Source organism: Microtus oregoni, unplaced genomic scaffold (genome assembly GCF_018167655.1).
Source record: "Microtus oregoni isolate MIOR12 unplaced genomic scaffold, Mior012 000059F_ref0000304, whole genome shotgun sequence".
Lineage (NCBI taxonomy): Eukaryota > Metazoa > Chordata > Mammalia > Rodentia > Cricetidae > Microtus > Microtus oregoni.
The window spans coordinates 11,930,412-11,952,626 of NW_024543835.1; positions in this window are offsets into that span (position 1 = coordinate 11,930,412).

Below are 22,215 nucleotides of genomic sequence, written 5' to 3' on the forward strand. Positions count from 1 at the left end.
AGCACCTCCAGAAAACACAAAGGATGGCAGGCAGTGTGAGTGAGTCTGAGGAAAAGCCCATAATCAAGGTAAACCAGAGGAAGATGTAGAATCTCTTAAGGCATTTCTAACAACCTAAGCAAAATCACTGCATTGTAGAAGCAAGCACATCTCATTCTTATTTATTTGTCATTCATTCACTCCAGGAAATCTATTAGCATGTTGTATACAAACATCTATTAGTGTGTTCTAGCTGTTATGGAAAAGGACGTAGATGATGTTGTGGTTTGAATGGGAAATGACCCCCTAAGCTCATGAATGTGAACGTTTGACTCCAGTCGGTGGTGCTCTTTGAGAGAGGTCCTGAAACCTTTAGGAGGTTGAGCTTGGCTGCAGGAAGTACGTCACGTAGGATGGACTTTGAAGGTGTATAGCTCTGCTCCACTTCCTGTTCACTCTCTCTGCTTCCTGTGTATGAGTAAAGAAGTAGTCAGCTAGCTTTCTGCTCCTAGTGCCATGCCGGGCCTTACCTACCATTGTGAACTCTAGCCCTCTAGAACCATAAGACAAAGTAAACCTTTTTCTATAAGTTACTTTGATCATGATAATTCATCACATAAAATCTAGAATATAGATATTAGATAAACAGCAATCAGGGACAAAATAGCATCACGGTTAACAATGTAGTCAGATTACCTGAATTCAAATTCTGGCTCTGCTATTTACTGCTATGTCATTTTGAACAAGTTACTTAACCTCTCTGAGACTCCATTTTTCTAATCTATAGACTTAATACCTTATATCAAGTGAACCAACTATAACTCAGATAACCACATGGATAAATCTCTAGCGTCAGAAGCCTAAATAGTGGTTACCCTTGATGGGAGACAATAGTGTAATTTCTAGAAGGAAACACAAAGGGAACTCCAGGAATAGATAATATTTCTTAAGTATAAGTTTGTGTCTGAATGTATGTCATGTGTGTGGGTATGCAAAGGCCAGAAGAAGGTGTCAGATCCCTGGAACTAGAATTCCAGATGGTCGTCAGCATTATGTTGCTGCTGGGAACCAAATTTTATGTCCTCTGGAAGAACAGCAAGTTCTCCTAACCACTGAGTCATCTCTCCAAGCCCAGGAACAAATAATTCTTTATTGTGAAAACATATTGAGTTGGTATTTGCATGAACTTTTTCTATAGGTATGTAAAACTTCTCTGAACAGCTAAGGGGAGAATGCCTATAGGGACAAAGTTCAAATAAATTTAGATTTAATACAAGTTTCTGCAAAAATCTGTTCTTTATAGTTTTATTCCTGTTAAAAATTAGAGACAGTGTGTGTATCTAATAAACAACCTTTAAAAAGATAATCTTGGTGATTGTAACATGGGGAAATTCTATCTACCGATAATTGAGCAAAAGAATTTGCTGCATCTTGAATACATTTTCTCTCTTTAAAAATGAAGTTATCACTAAAAGAAAAAAACAGCTAATGACCCCCTAGGGTTGTTGAGAAGCTCAGATGAGGTATGATTCTTGAAACATATGGAAAAGTCCTTAGCTTTCCTAGTCTGGGAAGCTATAAATAAATAAGGAAGGCATTCAGCCTCTCTTGCTCCTTGGAAACTGGGAAGGAAAGGGTTAGCAAGAAGCTGCAGCTCAATCTCTCTTTCTACTGAGGTCGTCTCTAGTAAAGAAAATATTCTGAGGCAACCAACTATCCATGTGTACATGTTGATGACCAATCTTGCAAATCCACTAACAGCATTAACTAGTGAAAGAATCCTTATCTGTGGAATGCTCTTAGTAGGATTCACCTGCTTTGTCTACTATTGTTATGGTAAACAAACCTGGGATATGTGTGTGTGTGTGTGTGTGTGTGTGTGTGTGTGTGTGTGTGTATTTGTGGGGCATAGCTCCCTGGAAAATATACATAAACTATATAACCATCAGAGTATAAGTAATGACTATATATATTACTTAAAAATTTTATATGTTGGGCTGGAGAGATGGCTCAGTGGTTAAGAGCACTGACTGCTCTTCCAGAGGTCCTGAGTTCAATTCCCAGCAACCACATGTTAACTCATAACCACCTATAATGAGATCTGGTGCCCTCTTCTGGCCTACATGCAGGATACTGTATAAATAAATAAATAAATCTTTTAAAAAATTTTAGATGTTAAGTCTAGGCTAATGCACATCTTAATGGACTAACATGAAAGACAGCTACAGTGACACTGACCTGACTTACCCAGGCTGGGTCTGTATCTCATAATTACTAGTATTACATCATAAATGAGGTTAGTATCCAAAATGGGCAAGATTATGCTCCTTCTAAGATCTCTAGGAAGAATCTTCTTAACTTTTGATATTTACCCACAATCCTTAGGGATTGTGGGTTAACCTTTATAACCTTACTTTATGTTAATTACCTTTGCCAAGATCATATTTGAAAATAAGGCCAAATTCTGAGGTACGAATTCAACATAACTCTTTTTTAATGTATCTTTAACAATAACCCCTGGGGTGAGTCATGGATCTCTGAGGTAGCAGGCCCAAGCCAGGGACCTCTGCGGAAGTAGGCCCAAGCCAGGAACATCTATGGGAACAGGCCTGAGCCAGCAACCTCTGTCAGAGCAGGCCTAAGGCAGTGACCTCCACAGGAGCAGTTACAAGGGAGCCACTGCTGAGAGAGCAGGTCCAAGCCAGAGACTTCTGTGGGACCAAGCATGAATCAGCGACCTCTGGGGTAGCAGGCCTGAGTCAGCAACCTCTGACAGAGCAGGCCCAAGGCAGCAACCTCAGTGGGAACAGCCCCAAGCAAGCAACCTCCGTGGGAGCAGGCCTGAACAACCCCCAGTATTTCAGAGCAACCCCTGTGAGCACTGAGCGATCTCCGAGAAGGCCGAGTAACCTCTAGGGTGACTGGAACCATGGCCCTGACTACACTATAAGGAGCAACCATCTGAGCCTTGGATCCACTGGCACCTGGAAGATTGATCATCAGAGACACAGACAGCCCCAACTACACCAATCAGAGGAAAAGATGGGTAGACACTATGATAGTATACTTGACCTAGCAACTCCAGAGAAAAAAGGTTTATTTTGGCTTATAGTTTCAGAGGGTCTTAGTCCATCATGGCAGGGGAGCCATGGCAGAAAGCCTTAGTTGCTGCAGCAGGAGCTTGTTGCTGAGGCTGTCCACAAGCTACATACCCCTGGTGACCTACGCAACTCCATCACCCTTGCTTTATGTTCCAGGCCCCTTGCCGGCACAGCACTGGCTACAGACCAAGCGTTCCACACAGGAGTCCCTGGGGGACTTGTTCAGATACAAACCACTACAGAAGCCAGAGAGCTAGACAATAACAAGTTTTGATTCTTAGAAGTCTAACTTTCTACTTCCTGCTCTCTCTTAACTCAGGAAAGGTGAGCCAGAACTGTAAGGACAACTGTTGAGACTCTGAATAGTACATGCAATGGGGAAACATCACCAACCCGCAGCCCCCAGGACCTGAAAAATATCAAGAATGTTCTGAATGGCCCAATGTAAGAGGACACAAGGTGCTTGTGTTCACAAATAAGCACTATGGCAACAAGGAATGGTAACCACGCAGGCTTGTCTCCTGGATCAGACCCGTTTCCCACCCAGAAAGCTGGGAATGCGCATACTTAGTAGCCTGGTGAACTGTGCTATCTACAGGGTCAAGCCTCGCCTGAATTCCCCAGACTTTTAAGTTTGTTTATCCCAGATTCTTCATCTCTAGACCTTTATCTTGAATTCCATAAACCCATCCTTACGGGAGATGTCACTTGTACTTTACAACAGCCTAGGTGACTTCTGTGCTAGCTGTAGGTCTGGCTCCCAGAGACTTTTATGTTTGTCTCAGTCATTCTCCCTAGACCCTTATCTTAAGCAATGTTTCCAAGTCAACAAAACCAATCTTTATGGAAGAGGCCACCTGTACTTTTATAAAAAGTTTCAATGTAAACACGTCTTAAACTTGATTGTACACACAGGATGGAGTTATTATCATCAGGTAACTTTTTCCCAAAATCGTGCTGTCCTTAAATATGGCTAAATTATACTACCAGAGGTCAGACTTGAGAATTTTGACCCAACATCAGCTAAGTCATGTTGAACTGGATTTTCTTCTTGCCTGTGGCAGATTGTTACTCTGCCAGCCCTGATGTTTGCAAAGTCCAGCCACAGACCAAACTAAGACAGAGGCAGCCCAAAAGGGTTAGTTTCCGAAAGGGGGCGGGATGATTCCACTGAGAGCCATTTGGGTCTAGATAGTTAATGGTTCCTGAAACAAGGCCTTAGCTCTAGAAAAGACAGAGAATTGATTTTCACTACTGCTCAAACCCAAAACCTTGTTCATCTTCTAAATTTGCTGGCGGTCGTTTATTTTAACTGAGTACCATTTGATAGAAAATGAAAGAAGAAATCCTTCAGGAGGCTTTCCATCACAACCCGCCTCTTCTGCCAATATTTCCGACCACCCTAACTGATTTCAATTACTCTAATCCATAACTGGTTCCCAGAGAGACCCTGAGACACTATTTACAGCCTTTCCTTTGCTATAAATAAACCATATATTGTTCACCAAGTGTGACCCCAGTATGGTTTTGTGCATAAATACTCAAAATGCCAAGCAAATGCATTAGTCACCCACAAGCTCCTTTTGCTAATGTAGGGAATGCAGATCCACAGGAAGTCATAGCCAAAAGGCTCGTGATGGCTCATGCATCCCCTTTCTCCTCCCTCCAATATACAAATAAAAAAATCAGTAACTCTACAGAGTAGAATCTTCTGTGGGAGAGTCCTGGTTCATTCCATCTCCTTAGATGTAACCTAGCTGCAGGGAAAGAAAAAACCACTTTTGCTCTGCTTGAGAAATGGGTTTCTACTATCGACTCTAAGTTGTGATATGGAAGCAAGGTCTTCTGACTTGATCATCTCGGGATGTTTTGTAGCAGAATAAGGCTGACTGTAGCCAATCAGGAGTCATTGAAAAAGAAAACTATCTAGGTGCTTTTGGGTGGCCATGGCTTTAGTCATGCGGCCTAATAGGATATTCATTGGGTCAATACGTAGAGCATGTTGTCTTCTCTCTTGCTTGTGCGACTAGGTCCTGTCTGGCTAATGAGAGGGAGAGGACACTTTAGATTTCCCACTCTTGTCTTTGTCTCCCTATCACAGCCTTCCCCTCACATAAAAGGGTCCATTCTCTGAATGTGACAGTTCTGCATCTCCATTTTTCAAAAGCCTTTGCAGTGTCCAGAAGGTCTCTGTTAGGTAAGAGCAATTCCAAAAATACAAAGAATCTACTTCACACATTCTTGTGTTCACAAAACTTCGCAGGGCATTGTTTTATGTCAGAGATGTAAATAGCTGTGGTCATGGGGATGAATGAGAAAATGTCTTTGCTTCCTTCATCCATAACCACTTCTCTGATCATCACAAAACCCTGTTTCCTTAAGATCCTCTTTGAGATCTCTTGTGTGGTCACGAGAAGAAACAACAGGCACAAATTTTGGTTTTGTTTTTTTTGGAATAAATACCATAATGGAGCTCCAGGTTAAGAACATTTGCTGCTCCTTCCAGAGAATTCAGGTTTGGTTCCCAGCACCCACGTCAGGTGGCTTGCAAACACTTGTACCACTAGTTCCAGGGGATCTGAGACCCTCTTCTGGCCGCTTAAGGCACCCACACATATGTGACATACACGTACGCAGCCACATACATATAAATAAATATTTTTTAAATCTTCATTTTAAAATTCCATAATGATGCTGCATGTGCTGGTGCACACTTTTAATGCCAGTACTTGGGAGGCAGAGGCAGGTGGATCTCTGAGTTTGAGTTTAGCCTGCTCTACAAAGCAAGTTACAGGACAGACAGGGCTACACAGAGAAATCCTGTCTTGAAAACCAATAATAATAATAATAATAAATGAATGAATAAAATGCCATAATGAAACCTAATTATTTACATCTCTTTATTTTATATTTTTATTGATTTTTATAGAGCTCTACATTTTTCTCTGTTCCCCTACCTGCCTCTCCCCTCCCCCCTTAACCCTCCCCCAAGGTTCCCATGCTCCCAATTTACTCAGGAGATCTTATCTTTTTCTACTTCTCATGTAGATTAGATCTATGTAAGTCTCTCTTAGGGTCTGCATTGTTGTCCAAGTTCTCTGGGATTGTGGTTTGTAGGCTGGTTTTCTTTGCTTTATGTTTAAAAACCACCTAAAAATGAGTACATGTGATAACTGTATTTTTGTGTCTGGGTTACCTCACTCAAAATAATGTTTTCTAACTCCATTCATTTTCCTGCAAAATTCAAGATGTTGTTATTTTTTCTGCTGTGTATTTTTTTCTCCATTGTGTAAATGTACCACATTTTCTTTATCCATTCTTCAGTCGAGGGGCATTTAGGTTGTTTCCAGGTTCTGGCTATGACAAACAAAGCTGCTATGAACATAGTTGAGCACATGTCCTTGTGGCACAATTGAGCCTCCTTTGGATATATATGCAAAAATGATATTACTGGATTTTGAGGAAGGTTGTTTCCTAATTTTCTGAGAAATTGCCACACTGACATCCAAAGGGGTTGTACCAGCTTGCATTCCCACCAGCAATGCAGAAGTGTTCCCTTTTCCCCACAACCTCTCCAGCATAAGTTGTCATCAGTGTTTTTGATCTTGGCTATTCTCACAGGTATAAGATGGAATCGCAGAGTTGTTTTGATTTGCATTTCTCTGAGGACTAAGGATGCTGAACATTTCCTTAAGTGTCTTTCAGCCGTTTTAGATTCTTCTGTTGAGAGTTCTCTGTTTAGGTCTGCACTCCATTTTTTTTATTGGATTATTTGTTCTTTTGGTGTCCAATTTCTTGAGTTCTTTGTATATTTTGGAGATCAGACCTCTGTCTGATGTGGGGTTAGTAAAGATCTTTTCCCATTCTGTAGGCTGTCGTTTTGTCTTGTTGACCATGTCGTTTGCTTTACAGAAGCTTTTCAGTGTCAGGAGGTCCCATTTATTAATTGTTTCTCTCAGTGTCTGTGTTGCTGGGGTTATATTTAGGAAGTGGTTCCCCGTGCCAATGCATTCAAGTGTCTTCCCACTTTCTCTTCTATGAGATTCAGTGTGGCTGGCTTTATGTTGAGGACTTTGATCTTTTGGACCTGAGTTTTGTGCATGGTGACAGATAGGGGTCTATTTTAATTCTTCTACATGTTGATATCCAGTTATGCCTACATTATATTTGTTAAGTATGCTTTCTTTTTTCCATATGATATTTTTTGCGTCCTTGTCAAAGATCAGGTGTTTGAAGATGTGTGGATTGATATCTGGGTCTTCTATTTGGTTCCATTGGTCCTCCTGTCTGTTTTTATGCCAGTACCAGGCTGTTTTCAGTACTATAGCTCTGTAGTAGAGTTTGAAGTCAGGGATTGTGATGCCTCCAGAATGTTAGCCAAGCATGGTGGTGCATGCCTGAAATGCCAACACTTAGGGAGTGGAAGCAGAAGGCTAGTGAAGCCAAGGCCAGCCTTCGTCATTCTGGCTCAGCCTTCAGCAGTCGACACTGGGGATATTGCAGAAGTCTTAACTGCCGTCTCTCTCCCCTCTGGTGTCTTCAAACCATTTTTCCATGAATTAATATTTCTAAAACATTATTGTTTCTCCTCATTTCCCTCATGTCCTCCGTGATCTGACCCCTACCCAGCTCATAGATTTCCCCGTATGTCCTCTATAATCGTTTATGTCAACTTCCTTGTCTTCTTGAAACATACCATACTTCTGTGCCTCTGTCTTGCCATGTGTGTCATTTCTGTGACAACCTTTACTAAGTGATAATTCCTACATCATCTATTTCACTTAAAGTATACACTTCAGTGGCTTCTGTATGTTCAGAGCTGCGCAACTCTTATCATAATCAACTTTAGACCATTTGGGCCTCACCCGTCCACCACCATTCCCTAGCCCCCAAGTTCCTTGTCTCAGCCCTTGGCTAGCACCGATTTAATTTGTCTATTTTGGATACTTTATGTAAATGAAATCCTGTAATACATGGCCTATTGTAGCTGACTCCTTTCATTGGTATTGTTTCAATATTTCATTGTTCATTATTGATAAACAACATTCTATTCATATACATAAGACATCTTGTGTGTGTTCCATCCATTTGTTGATGGATTTTGAGTTATTTTCATTTGGGAATTATTGTGAATGCTGAAAAAAAATTTTCTCTAAACACATATCTCCAAACTTTTGAGTATATGCATTTCAAAGAGAAATTTCTGGATTATATGGCATCTGTGTTTAACCTTGCGACGAACCAGTGAACTGTTTTCTAAAGCAGCTGCATCATTTTACATTCCCACCAATGGTACATGAGAGTTCTAATTTACCCACATGTTACGGACATGTATTATCTTAAGTATACAGAACTAAGGAACGAAGAAAGCCTGGGGGCAAAATGTAGTTGGGATAATTTAAGAAAAGCTGGCAAGAAACTCGCCAAACTAAGGCCAGGCATTCCTAACTAAGAATAAGCTTTTGTGTGTAAATTATTTGGAATCTAAGTAGTAGCCCCCCCCCCCCACACACACACACCAAAAAAGCCAAAAGAGTAAAACATCACCCAGCAATTTTTCTTCTGATGTTTTGCAAATATAGAATGGTCTGTGTTTAAAACATAAAATTAGGCCAGGCGATGGTGGCATGTGCCTTTAATCCCAACACTTGGGAAACAGAGGCAAGCAGATCTCTGTGAGTTCGAGGCCAGCCTGGTCTACGAGTGAGTTCCAGAACAGGCTCCAAAGCTACACAGAGACACCCTGTCTCAAACAAACAAAACAAAAACATAAAATTGAAAACTGTCCTAAAATTTTTAGCTAGCACGGGACTTTTCGGCCTTGGCACTATTGACATCTTGGGCCAGATAGATTTCTTTTTGTGAGACTATGTTGTGGACTGTGAGCGCTTAGAGCACCCCTACTCTCTACCCACTAGGTGTCAGTAGCTCCACCCACTCTCCCATAGCTGTGGCAACTGAAATGTCTCCAGACATTCCTAACAGGGCTTTTTACCTAAAAGGTTTAACTACAAAATGGTGACTCAAGAAAAAAGTCATTTTACCTCCCAGACAGACAACCACCCACCCTCCACCCCCACCCCACGCACACACAGAGCAAAACCAAAATCTGCCTCAAATGCTAAGAATGTCAAGACTGGGAAACTTACTAAAAAGGAACAAAACCTTGGGAAATGTGAAAGAGCTAAGATTATGCTTTGTTCCTCAGTTCTGATTTTTTACTTTTTTGGGGTTTTTTTTTTACTTTTTTTATTAAATCTTTTCATTTATTTTACATACCAGCCAGTTTCCCCTCCCTCTTTTCTTCCCCTTCCCTCCCCACCACCACTCATTTAGCCCCACCCACTCTTCCTCCAGTCAGAAAGGGGAGGGCCTTCCATGGGAGTCAACAAAGCACATCACATGATGTAGAGGCAGGAGCAAGCTCCTCCCCTTGCATCAAGGCTGGGTGAGGCTACCCTGCATGGGAATAGATTCCAAAAGAGCCAGCTCATGCACCAGGGACAGGTCTTAATCCCACTGCTAGGAGATCTACCAACAGACCAAGCTACACAACTGTCATCCTCGGTTGGTCCCAAGACTATGTTTTTATTATTGGATTATATCCACAGTTAACCTTTGATTATTTGTTATTGATTTAATTGGTTATGCTGCTGGTATCAATTCACACCCCACGTTCTATCTCCCTTGTAACGTCTCAGGGATGTAGCACTTGAGGAGAGCTAAGATAGCGTGTTCCATCTCCCATGCAAGTCATACTCAGAGGCAGTTTCGATGTATGATCCAAGTCAACCAAAACAAATATCAGGAGTTTTTGGTAGGAAACCAGCCAGTATCCTTTTTCCAATTAGAAGTGAAGAAGAAAAAAAAAAAAACCCCGCCTATTGCCAGAAGTCATACTGAGATTGCAAGGGAGTGTGTTTTTCGTTTGCACAATTCTGAACAAAGCCAAGTGGAAATGCAGGGCCCTTGGTGATGTCTTTAGGCTTCCGGCTCAAGCCTCTCCGAAAGCTATTGCCAGTCTCTCGAGTTTTTATCCTCTGGAGTTATGAATTACCTTTATTGTTTAAGCTACTGTGAGTTATATATTTCTGATCTTGATACTCAAAGATTGATATAAGAATCCGCTAATGTTGCTTTAACTTTGGCACAGTGGCTGTGCCTTAATCCACTGCTATCCCAGCCAGCAACTGCAACTCCACAGTTACTGGCCTGCTTCTCTGGGAGTGGCCTGGCGGCTCAGGATGCCGCCTGGTGCCCATTCTGTTCCTGCAGGCACCAGTGCTGTGGCCGCTGCTAAAGGTAGTTTTAACTAGATCTCTATCGTTCTAATTTTAAATAAAACTCAAAATTCAAAGGCTGGAGTGAAAACCTGCGAGCTCAGAGAGGCTGAGTAGCAAAATGCTAACCTTCTCTCCTTACTGGCATCTTCAAAGGACCTTGGCTCTGCCAAAACAGAAAATTCTGCACCATTCCAAATCCCCACCCAACTACTTCCTGTGTGTGTGTCTCTCTCCCAGATGCCCTCTGATAGTGCTATAATCACTTCCTGCCACTAGTTGCTAACTCAGCCTCCTGGGTCAAGGTTAATTTTATTTAATCAATGCAGATGTAAAGTCAAGGATCACTGTGTACTCTTGGGTCTGCCAACATGCTAACATATTTCTAGCCACAGAACACTTCCAAACCAAGCAAATATGTGGTGCTTTCTGCTCCTTAACCAACAGCTCTCCGACTTCCTGGATGCCGTTTGAATGCCCTACAATTCAACTCTTGAGTCTGATCTTCTAGGTTTCAAAATTTAAGGACTCAGTCCCTCCAGACTGCTCCCACCGGAAATCTTAGTTGCAAGTCCTAACCCTGCTAAAAATCTGGGGTTTCTGATCAACTAGCTAGAAATTCGGGAGGTTCTCATCATCCCCTTCCCCCACTTTATAACCTGCTACAGTTGCTCACAGAACTCAGAAGCATCCCTTTCAGTACATGTACCACTTTGTTACAGAGGATATTGTCAAGCGTCCTGGTGAAGAGGTACGTGGTTTTTGGTTTGGTTTTGTTTTTTAACTCTTTACTCTTTGGTCTTTTGTGGGACATGCCCACCCAGCTCCCAAATAATCACATGGAGAATTATTCTTTCTTATGAATGCTTAGCCTTACCTTGGCTTGTTTCTAGCCAGCTTCTTTTACATTATCCAGTCTATCCTTTTGCTCTGGGCTTTTATCTTTCTCTATTCTACATAGCTTTCTTTATTTCTTCCTCCGTGGCTGGCTGTACAGCTAGGTGGCTGGACCCTGGAGTCCTCCTCTCCTTCTCTTGTTCCTCTCTCTCACCTCATTCTTCTATTTTTTTCTCTCTGCCTGTCAGGCCCCCATCCTTTCTTCTGCCTAGCTATTGGCCATTCAGCTCTTTATTAGACCAATCAGGTATTTTAGACAGGCAAAGAATCAGAGCTTCAAAGAGTTAAACAAATGCAACATAAAAGTATGCAACACATCTTTGCATCATTAAACAAATGTTCCACAGCATAAACAATTGTAACACATCTTCAACCAATATTCCAACAGGAACACAGAGTGAACTCCAGGAGCTTATGCCCACATGCTCCCAGCACCCAACCAATCTCGACTCTCTCTGAGTCTGGGCATTTAGGGGCTCATCAAAGAGACATGGCCTATTCTCCCCACCCCCCAGAAGTTCAGGGGTGTAGACCTAAAAGTTCTAAGCCTCTGCTACTCAAGATTTCATTGGTTTTGAAATCAGCTCTCATCTCGAAGTGCTAAGAGTAGTCTCAGTAGAAAAGGAGGACTCCTACCACCCAAGGAATCAAAGAGGTGTGTGGGCAACCAGAATCTTCTATCACCCTCATCACTCACAAAAGCCTGCACTCGACAACGATGCCAAAGGCCAAACATTAGAACAAAAGATGCTGCTTGAGTCTTATCAATCAAGAAATCAGACAGTTTCTGGAAGCCCTTTGTCGGGACCTGGGAACAAAAGTCAAGCATATAGTTCCTTGTGAGTGGAGGACAGAGGTACTTCTTTAATCTGTAAAAGCCTACAAAGCACTGCACTATCTTCACCCAGATGCCTAAAGGGCAGCCATCTTGCTTTGCTTTTCTATGTATGCCACAGTGTCTGGTATCTAACAAGTGCCCAGTAAATGCTTGAAGAATAGCCCAGGAGACTGAAGTGATGGTCTTGACCCCATTAACAAACCCCATTAATCCAGCACTTTAACTAACAGGACATATGCTAGATGTGGCTCGCTCACTGTTAAGTGCAAACTACACTGTTCCTGGTTGTTTCTTTCCCCCATTGGAAAGGCGTAAGTAGTACATCCCTTCTGCTGCAGGTCCCTTGGAGGGAAAGGAAGGTTTCTCAAAGCCACATGCTCTTGGCAACTTCCTGGAGCTATATTTGGCCCCAGTACGAGCCCAACAAGACCACAAAGTTATTGAACACACAACAGCTGCCATGTTCTGGCTACAGGAGGGAAAAGATAAAGCTCTATACCCTCTATGTTTTTTAAATAGCCTAAGGAAAACATCGCACTCCCTAGTGGATGGGTGCTGGCCTGAGAACACCATCAATTCAAGGAAGGTAGGCAGCAAAGAAGGAAGCCTGTGTATTCAACACCAGTCCTCCCTGGAAAACATGCTGAGCTGGCTCCCAGGATCACTCTCGTGACTTTTGTTGATGGGACCATAAAGAAGAGAAGTACCACTTACAAATAACCGTTTCCATTTCTTTTGTTTGTTTGGTTGGTTGGTTGTTTTTTTCCCACAAGAGGGCGCCAGAGCTCAGGACGGATGGCTGCGAGCTACCATGCGTCTAGCGGGAATCGAACTTGGGTCCTCTGGCAGGAAGGGCGATCAGGCCATGGACAGTGCTCTTAACCGCTGAGACATCTCTCCGGACCCGTTTCCATTTCTTTAGAGTTTACTCTGCATCAGACATTGCATTGATGCCTTTGTGTGTGTGAGAGAGACTCATAGCCAGTCAGGGAGATTCTGTTATCATTATCCCCATTTTACAGATGGGTAAAACTGAGGCAGCGTGAGATCGAGAAGCTTGCTTGGTGTTACCTAAAGAAAGGGCCAGGATTTAAGCCCTGGCAGGCCAGCTCCAGTATCTGTGTCTCCAGTCATTCTTTCACGGTGTCTCCCGTTTGTTACAAATACCAAGGGCTCTACAGCCCTGGCTCCTTCAGAGACGACTAACAGGACAGCCAGGAACAGATACAATGCTTCAAAGGATGATGAGACCAAGAAGAACTCAATGGTCAGCTGATGCTGGAAATCACTGGTCACATGGCGGGGGAAGTAGGATCAGGGTGAACGAAGTAAAGTGCTCCGTATCAAAATGCTGCTATCTATGCGGAGGCAGAGCCAAGTCGGGGCGGAAAACTGTGAAAGCCACTTTCTTCTGAGGAGAGCAAGGTCACTAAGCTGCTTCAGAAAATGGGCAAAGTGGCTCGAACGGTTCTCATGTCCCCTGTGTCCCTTTGCCATGTCTAACTAGAACCATTATCATATAGTCTTCCCTAAGGGTCAATTCTTAGCTGAAATGGAAAGTTCTCTTTCATTCAGTTGCAAATTCAGTATCCTAATAAAATGTTCTCTTTCAAAAAAAAAATGTTCTCTTTCCCTTTTGACTTTCCTTCTTGTCTGGAGATTGAATTTGGTGTGTCGTACATGGCAGGCAAGCGCTATATCATCGAGCTGCAGCCCAAACCCACTCGAGGCAAGGCCTCTGTGCTGGTTACTTTTATTTGTTTATTTGTTTGGGGTTTTTTTTGTTGTTGTTGTTTAGTTTTTGTCAACTTGACATAAACCAGAGCCATCTGGGAAGAGGGGACCTCAATTGAGACAATGCCCCCATCAGACTGGTAAGTCTGTAGGGCATTTTTCTTGATTGATTGATGTGGAAGGGCCCATGCCACTTTGGTGGTGCCACCCCTGGGCATGTGGTCCAGGGTAAATGCAGAAGGAACAGGCATGGAGAGCGAGCCAGTAAGCAGCACTCCCCCCTTGGCTTCTGCTTCCGCTCCTGCCTCCAGCTTCCCGCCCTGACTTCCTTGGATGATGAATTGTGATGGAAAGCTTTAAATGGACCCTTTCCTCCCTGGGCTGCTTTTGGTCATGGTGTTGATCACAGTCATTAAGTCAGTCTCAAAGCTTGATGTGCTCCCTTCCTGAGTAGGTCCTTGAGCTCCTTAATGTCAGTCGCTGCTCTACGGAGGTCTTCACTAGTATTATCATATGACCAGGTGAAATTACAATTATTTCTCTGCATATAGTGACCTTCAGCTGCAAAAAAAAAAAAAAACTTTATGTTTACACTATGTTAAGATGCCAAAGTTCTCTTTCCGGAATGGTCAAGATTCAGTATTGAAGAGAATGATGATGGAGCACAGAAAGGACTAGGTATTTCGGGGCTCGAAAGACGGTTCAGTGGTTAAGAACATTTGTTGCTCTTGCAGAGAATCCTGATTTGGTTTCCAGAACCCACATCGTGGCTCACAACCGTCTTAGCATTCCAGTTCAAGGGACTCCTAGCCCCTCTTCTGGCCTTCATGGACACCAGGCATTGATAGGATATACAGATGCACCTGCAGGCAAAACACAAGATAAAAATAATCTTTTTTAAAAGAAGAAAAACAACTACATATTTAGACTTTATTGCCAGCTCCTCCTAACAAAGAGCTCATAGAGCCCTTGTAGTTTCCTGAGCGATAAGGGTTGTGGGAGCATTTTTTGTTCAAGCTCTAAGTTGCCCAGCCTGGCCTTGAAAGCAGTCTGCTGAGTCTCCTGCCCCAGGCTCCCAAGTAGCTGGAATTACAGGCCTGTGCCACCAGGCTTAGCAAATGTGTTTCCCATGATACTCTCTGTGCCCATCATATCTACTCGTTTACTCGTTTTTTTTTTCATTCAAAATTCCTGAAATTTATAGATAGTGCTTTTTTAAAAAGTGGTCCTTTTATACCATAAAAGACTCTATAAATATGAAATTGCATTTGACAGAGAACAGAATCTGGAGTTATAAATTATACATGCCTATAAGACGATCTAAGATCAGCTCTTGGAATTTATTCCTTGCAATGCTCACTTCGCAAGATGGTGAAAATCATGTCTCAGTCAAGATCCATGTTCCTCAGCCTTGGGATGGTGTGAGGGGGACTACCCAGGGAGCTTCAAAAGCTGCTGACAGTCGTGCCACTTCCGAACATTCTGGGTTTGACTTCCTGACCGTGTAATTTATTTGTTTGTTTGTTATTATTTATTATCACCACCATCACCATCATTATTATATGAGTCACATTAGGCTGTTTTGTACAAGTATATAAGTTACTTTGAGCATCTTCCTTTATACCTTGCTACCCTCTCCTTGCCACGCCTGCCATTAGTCTCCTGTGCTCCTAGGACAGCTGCACTTCTAGTATCCTAAGATGCTGTAAAGCTCACAGTGTGACTCGAAGGTATTGTCAGAGCTGAGGACCAGTTCTTGCAGTGTGGAGTCCTATCCCTGCCGTTGGCATCTTATTTGCTCCCCGGGGAAAGCCTTGTGGCTTTTAGTCACTGAGTTTATGTTTGATTGGGGAACTTTGAAAGTTTCTGACTCGTACATTTTCACTAATTAAAGATGGAACTGAATTTCATGATATCCTAAAATTAAAAATAGATGAGACAGAGTAGCTCTCATTATGCAGCCCTGGCTGTCCAGGAACTCGATGAGTAGACCAGGCTGGCCTTGAACTTCCAGAGATCTTCCTGTCTCTGCCTCCCACGTGCTGGGGTTAAAGGTGTGTGCCACCATGCCAGGGTCTAAAAAACAAAATTAAGCATATAGAACTAAGAAGTGTTTCTGAATATGGAAGAACGTGGAAACAGGAGGTTCACTTTAAAGCAAATAAATAGACCAGGAGGCAAAAAAATGTTCAATGAATACTTTTTTCAGACACCTCAGAAGGAGCTTTGAAAGACCAAATGTATGGTCTTGGAAGCTAAGCAGGGTTGGCCTTGGTTAGCACTTGGATGGGAGACAGAGGATCTAATACAAATGCACTGCCAAAAGCGTACTTGTTTTCAGTGAATTTGTTCCTCAAGATCAGAAAAGAAAATTTCTCATCTGTTTGACAGTCTATAATACTTCCTCCGGCACTCTTTCGGTATCAAATGTTAGGGTCTTCTTCCATGCACCACAAACCTCAAGCTGACCAAAGAATGTATATTTGTCATCTTAATGTGTTAGGATCTCTTGCTATAGAAAACTAGCTGGTCACAGAGTGATGACAGGCCCGTGTGTCCTCAACTTAGAGGGAACATGTGGCCACACTGAGGTATGGGATACTTTAGCATTCATGGATTCACTTGGACCTGTTCTTCCTCCCTGCAACCGGGAGCCAGTCCTCCTCTCCCTGATTGTCTCATGGTAGGAGCATCTACTGCTGCCTCACACAGGGACTCAGACTTTTCCAAACACCAGAACTACATGGTGAGTCTATCCTATCTCAAAATAGAAATTTAAGAAAAATGGGGGGGGGGGGCTAAGGAGATGGCTTGATGATGCAGAAAACCTGAGTGCAGGTGTCTGCATCTAGAAGAGGCTGTCATATCCCCTGGGGCTGGAGTTACAGGTGGTTGGGCAGCTCACCGTGCACATGCACCCACGCAGAAACACACACATATATAGGTAGTTTTGAAAAAATGAAAATGAAAAATAAAAAATTGGAACACCAGATCAGAAGAAAGTACATCTGAAAATTTCTCACTGAAGTAAACCATAGGAAATGACTCCCAATCAAAGGGATTTCAAATGTCCATCACGATTGTGAAGAGCTATTTGCTAAATTTCTCTCCTTTTTTGCAACTCTCTGCCTTTATAGGCTCCCTCTCGATGCTCTTTTCTATTCTGTCTAACAGTTGGTAATTAAAAGGTATATACTTTTCCCATAGCTAGATTGAGCACCACCATAACATGATCTAAATAAAACAAATTCTATGTGTTTCTGAAATATGAGAAGCGTCAAATTTTTTTCTATTAACTTGGAATTTTAGTAATTTCAATCTGAGAGATACAAAACTAAAAACCCGTACAAAGAGCCCCGTATTAGCATCAGCCCACATCCACTTCTCCTCTTCCCTCCATTTTTGCAAATCTCACAGATCACAGTCCTTGAGGCCTAAACATTTCCGCGTGTTTCCTGAGAATAGTCCCACAGAACCACGATAGTCATTAATCAGATGCCGGACACTAGGGCCATTGTTCAGCGCTGGGTCCTTCTGCTTAAATAAAAAGGGCTTCTTTAGCATTGTGTAACTTAATCTTCGCTAGGCTGAAGCTCTGTGGAAATAGTTTGAGTCCTTCAAGGCCAGCTTTTCAACTCTGTGAAGCTAGCGCAGATAGGAGCAACCTTCAGTCACTACCGAGGGCACGTTCGTCCACATAGTCTACCAAATGCTTGGCTATTGCAATGCTTGTCCAATCTGGCTACAGGAAAGAACTCTTTCCAGGCCCATGTAATACCCCAGGACTTCCCTGGCTTCCTGAAACACCCAGATAAGCATGGGGATGCAGGTGTGGGGACAGCCTGTGCAGATCTCCAGACTTCAATCTGGAAGTAGTATTTCCTTCTCCAGTCTCCTACCTGCAAGTCCTCCAAACCCTTTCTTAAATTGTCCTTTTAAAATGATTCTATAAAGATCTTAATATAAAAACTGAAGCTGCTGGAGGGACCCTTACAGAAAACACTTCAAGAAAGAGCGCAGAAGGAGCCCAACAGTACAGGAAATAACTTCAAGAGTTGACAAATGGGATCATATACAATTAAAGGGCTTCTGCACAGCAGAGGAAACCTACTGCCGGAGTGAAGAGACAGCCTACAAAATGGTAGCAAGTCTTGGCCAGCTATACTTCAGAGAGGTAGCTAACATTTAAAACACATAAAGAAAAGTGAGAAGGAGAGGATGGGGAGAGCTTGGGGGAATGGGATGGTTGAGATGGAGGAAGGGTGGATATGGGAGCAGGAAACTATATATCTTAATTAAGGGAGCCATTTTAGGGTTGGCAAGAGACTTGACTCTAGAGGGATTCCCATGTGTCCATGGAGATGTCCCCAACCAGTTCCCTGGGCAGCTGAGGATAGGGAACCTGAAATGACCCTATCCTATAGCAATACTGATGAATACCTTGCATATCACCATAGAACCTTCATCTGGCGATGGATGGAGATAGAGACAGAGACCCACACTGGGGCACTAGACTGAGCTCCCAAGATCCATATGAGGAACAGAAGGAGGGAGAACATGAGCAAGGAAGTCAGGACCGTGAGAGGTGCACCCACCCACTGAGACAGTGGGGCTGATCTATTGGGAGCTCACCAAGGCCAGCTGGACTGGGGACTGAAAAACTATGGGATCAAACCGGCCTCTCTGAACATGGCGGACAATGAGGACTACTGAGAAGCCAAGGACAATGGCACTGGGTTTTGATCCTACTGTATGTACTGGCTTTGTGGGAGCCTAGCCAGTTTGGATGCTCACCTTCCTAGACCTGGATGGAGGAGGGCAAAAGCAGGTGGATCTCTGTGAGTTCGAGGCCAGCATAGTCTACACAGTAAGTTCCAGGACAGTCAGGGATACACAGAGAAACCCTGTCTCAAAAAAAGGAGGGGGTGCTGTGGGAACTCCTTCAGCCTTTAAGATATTGGCACACCCTGGGTGTGGCCACATGTACTAAATAAAGAACCCTTTACTACACTCCATTCTGAGCTAGTGTGGGACTGCTTTATTGTAATCGCCTATAGGGGGTTAAAAAGTGGTCGATTAAGGCACTAGATGCCAGTCTATGGCATCCATATGCATGCATGCTTGGTCTCTCACGCACACGCGTGCACACGCGTGTCTGCACACACATACACACACAAGACTGCTAGAAGGCTGGTCTCAGATGCAACCAGCTGTGGATGTCAGAGGTTTATCAGAGGTTTGTTTGATCCTGCTGCTTTCTGGGACAGATCATGGTAGACATAAGGGGAGCATAGAATATTTTTTATGTGCTAGGAAGGAAGAAAGTGACGGGAAAAAAGATGCCGACATTCGGGCTGGAGAGATGGCTCAGTGGTTAAGAGCATTGCCTGCTCTTCCAGAGGTCCTGAATTCAATTCCCGGCAACCACATGGTGGCTCACAACCATCTGTAATGATGTCTGGTGCCCTCTTCTGGCCTGCAGACATACACACAGACAGAATATCGTATACATAATAAATAAATAAATATTTTAAAAAAACAAGATGGTGTCCTTCTTCAAGGACAGAGGAGGCAAATCATAGCACCAAAGCAAACTTATGAAGCTCAGTACTAAGTTATAAAGCCATGGAAATATAGGAACATATGTCTGTTCTGATTGGCCAGATAAGCAGATAAACGGAGAGAAGGAGGGCTTGCTTTCAGCTTAATGTCAAGGGCTAATAAGTATTCAGTGCGGAATCTCAGAAAAGAGGAACTGTGGGAAATGATCATACGGCAACCATCATAGCCAAGAATAAGCAGGCAGACAAGAACCATTGGCAAATACTAACTCTAGGGGAGATCTTCATAAACAACAGGGCGTTTTCATGATCCTTAACTGTTTCTCCTTGAGCTGTTGGTTAGTTGTGCTGGGGAAAGAATAATATTGGTGTTGCACAAAAGAACACATGAACAAAGCTACCACCTTATTTTCTGAGAGTCTCTCATTGAAGCTGGGCCTCACTGATTAGCTAAACAGCAAGTTCCAGGGATTCTCCTACCTCTGTCTCCTTGGCCCTGGGATTACAGGCACACACAGCATTCAGCTGTGTGAGTGTTAGGGATCAGAACTCAGGTCTTTTTGCTCACCCGACATGCTCTTTACTGACTAAGCCAGCTTCTCAGCACCTAATAATCTTGATAACTTTTTTATTCGAATAAATCAATCAAGGAGTGCAATAAATTATGGTGGCTCTCTGATTTCATCCAATCCCATTTGTCAGCCCCTGAACTTCTTTCCTGTACAACTGGGGTTCTTTTCAGAAAGTGTTTGCCTATGCTTGTATTTTGAACTGTTTTCGCTATATGTTCATTGGGAAGTTCCAGTGTTTAGGGTTTTATACTGGGATCTTTTTTAACATTTTTATGGTTTATTTAACTTTATTTTATGTGCATTGGTGTGAAGGTGTCAGATCCCCTGCAACTGGATCTTAAGACAGTTGTGAGCTGCCATGTGGGTGCTGGGAATTGAACCCGGGTTCTCTGGAAGAGCAGTCAGTGCTCTTAACCACTGAGCCATCTCTCCAGCCCCTATACTGGGAGCTTTTATCCATTTTGAATTCCTCTTTTTGTGCAGAGTAAGAGATATATGTCTTACTTTATTCTTTTATATATGGGCATCCAATTTTCCCATCACTGTTTGGTGAAAAGGAAACATTCATTTCCAATTACTGTTTTTGACAAAAGTTAGGATTATACATGTATGAAATTGCCACACAATAAATAAAAATATTTAAAGCAGTTATAAAGATCAACAAAAAAGTATGCATGAAAATCCCACAGTGAAACTTTTTATGCTAACTCAAAAATAATTTTCTATGAAGATACTATCTGTAATCTTTCCTTTAAAAAGAAAAGAAAGCTGAGCTGAGGAGATGGCTCAGTGGGTAAGAGCACTCGCTGTACGAGGATGGGGACAGGAGTTCAGATTATCCACACCCCCACAAAACGTCAGGTGTGACCCTGTGAACCTGTAACCATAGTGCTGGTGCTTGGGTGGGAGGGAGACAGGAGGCTCTCTGGAGTGTGCTGGCCACCAGCCTAGCCAAAGAACAGTGAGCTCCGGGCTTAGCAAAGGCTTGAGAGAAGAAGGCAGAACACAGCAGAGGAGGGTCCTGGATACCAGGCTTCTGCAGCTAGTGCCTTCACCCACGGAGTCACCTGACTAGAACCTTTGATCTTATTGTTTGATACAGGGCCTCACATACCCAGGATAGTCCAGAACTTGCTACCTAACTGAAGCTGGCCTTGAACTCCTAATCCTCCTGTCTCTGTCTCCTAATTCTAATATTACAGGCTTCTGCTACCATGCTAGTTTTAAAGGTGGGTGGGGGAGAAAGGAAGGAATGAAGGGAGAGATGGAGGAAGGGAGGAAGGGAGAGAAGGAGGAAGGGAGGAAGGGAGAGAGGGAGGAAGGAAGGTTGTCTTTTCAGCGCTGGGCAGATGTGTCAAATGACTGACTGGTTGCTTTAGTTTCGCTCATCGCATAAATATTTCCGGGTTTCTAATCTGGCCAGCTGCCTAAGCTGTTCCATTATCACTACTGTGGAAGAAAACCCAAGTCTTGTGCCACAGAAGGCTCCTGACTTCACCGCAGCCACCCTTGGTGGTGTTTCAGGATGCAACCACTTCAGGGACCACCCCGCCCCTGTGGCTGTCAGCCAGCTCAAGGTCCGACCGATCTTGGTAATACTTGTGAAATGGGGGGAGCCCACTCTCCTTAGCTAGGTAGGATGGATTGCACTGTCCCCTCTGTACAGCTGTGGATGTGAGACTCGCAATGACTTTATCATAGTTGTACTGACAGCAGGTGAAAGAGCAGAATGTCAAGCCTGAAGTTTCGGATTCCTTCCGAAGCTTTTCAACACCGTCCCTGAGCAAAGATGTCTCAGAGCGTGGAATTGAAGAGCATGCCTCTGTGAGTCACGGGCTCAGTCAGGGCTTTTGAGGCAAGTGATGGTTGAGCTGCACTTCAGCTGAGTCACGTAAGCCTTCAGTGGTTTCGCTCCCCCCCCAGGAACTCCAGACTTAGGCTGGACAGCACAATGACTGTGGGCTAGGCTGTATGTCATCGTTCTGGGTCACAGTGCTCGCCAAGTCATTGTCCATTCTGGAAGCTCTAACTGTTTGAATTCTACTTGCAAAATTAAAAAATAAAAGGCATGTCCATGGGTTTTTTTTTGGGGGGGGTGGAGGGACATTAAGGACCACCTCTTTAATTTTAAAACAACAGTAATCAAACAAAATAAGAAATACAGGCTCGCAGTTCAGGCCTACCTTTTGATAAAGCAGAGTTGGCATCAGAAGAAAAATAACTGAAAGGAAATACCCATTTTCCTTTGTGCTG